The sequence below is a fragment of the Halyomorpha halys genome, unplaced genomic scaffold, assembly GCF_000696795.3.
Source record: "Halyomorpha halys isolate HHAL.00 unplaced genomic scaffold, Hhal_1.1 Scaffold1494.1, whole genome shotgun sequence".
Classification (NCBI taxonomy): domain Eukaryota; kingdom Metazoa; phylum Arthropoda; class Insecta; order Hemiptera; family Pentatomidae; genus Halyomorpha; species Halyomorpha halys.
The window spans coordinates 57,453-58,964 of record NW_027110725.1 but is presented as its reverse complement, the minus strand read 5'-3'; the positions used below and the strand labels follow the sequence as shown (position 1 = coordinate 58,964).

The window sequence follows — 1,512 nt, the reverse complement described above, 5'->3', positions numbered from 1 at the left end:
CTCCTTCCATTATAAACTCTCTAACCACTCAAACCCCCTAGTTCCTAATCTTGCATCCTCTTCCATTCCCGACAATCCTCCGAGGCACCTGAAAAGAAAATGGCCACGAGACCAGCTAATGTAAAATGTCATTAGAGTGCTAACAATGGGTAGCTTCTCTACACGCTTGTAACACTCCAATTTAACTTAGATCAGATTTACTAAATGTATTATAATGTACAGTTGTAAATAGCAATAAATAAATATTTTAAAAAAAATACTTGGATTATATTCTGTCTAATTTGAATTTTTCTTTGGACTGAATTGTTTTTCTACATTGATAGTTTTGTAGTATTTTATCAACCAATTTTTGTGGTATTACAGGTAGGTAGGTTGCACTAAGAACATAGATTATCGTTATTGATTATTGAAGTGATTATTATCATTATTGTAAAATTGTAGTCTGTTCTTTCCAATCATCTCCAGAACTCCTTTGGTCACCCCTAGCCTACTTCTAATTTTCTCATTCCTGATTCTATCCAGGAGGGTAATCCTCAGGCATCTCCTCCAGAAATCCATCTCTGCCGCTTGTAGTTTGGAGTAGAGTCCAGGGTTAAGTGTCCAGGTTTCTGCAGCGTATTTAAATGAGGGCTCAACAATACTTCTAAACATTCGCCTTTTGTTGTCTGTTGAGATGACCGTATTCCAGAGGACTGGGTGCAACATTCTAGTCAACCGTCTTGCGAGACCAACTCTCCTCCTAACCTCTGGTTTTGACTCACCGTTCCAATCTATTGTCGACCCCAGGTATTTGAAGGAGTCTACCTTCTTACATATACTTCCATTAATCTGAAGGTCTGCGGCCTCTTTGCAGTTTACTGGCGGGTATTCAGTCTTATCAAAATTTATTTGTAGACCCCACAAGCTGTATTATTTTTTCAGGGCCTTCAGCGCTTCTTCCAGATGTAAGAAAGTATACTAATACTTAATTTGCTATGTGGGAAAGCTGGCGTTTGTTAAATTATTACAACAAGAAATGCAAAGTAAATTTATTATGTCTTTTCCATTCTTAACTGAAGGATTCACAATAAAAATTCCCCAATTACTATAGAAGAAAAGGTGACCCTTCAATACTTATGTACATATCATTGGTTAACAAATCATTGCTTAGTTCACTTAATACCATTGTTTCAAACTTCAATTATTTATACTGGCAGATATTTGGATAATATGAAATAACCTTTTATGACATTTATACTCTTAAACATGGTTTGGAAATTATTGAAAATAAGAAAAAAATCAGAAATTAAAATACTGGAAGATTATTGATTGACCGTGTGTATAGATGAATGGAGTATGGTCCGGGTGCGGTAAAAAAAACAAACTCAAATAGTAGAATTATACTATTTTATTGAGCCAACGTTTTGCCCCACCTTGCAGGGCTTCGTCAGGGCTGTTTTGACGGCAGTAAAAAAAAAACTGTTTTTTGACTTGAATTTGAGTTTTTTTTTACTGCACCCGGACCATACTCCA

The 1,512-nt window shown here is 35.8% G+C and overlaps 1 protein-coding gene across 2 annotated transcripts in view; it reads left to right on the top strand.

Annotated features, from left to right (window-relative positions):
* The window catches only part of LOC106689844 (uncharacterized), a 40,129-nt gene that overhangs the window by 19,713 nt on the left and 18,904 nt on the right, over nt 1-1,512 (top strand). The window lies entirely within an intron of this gene.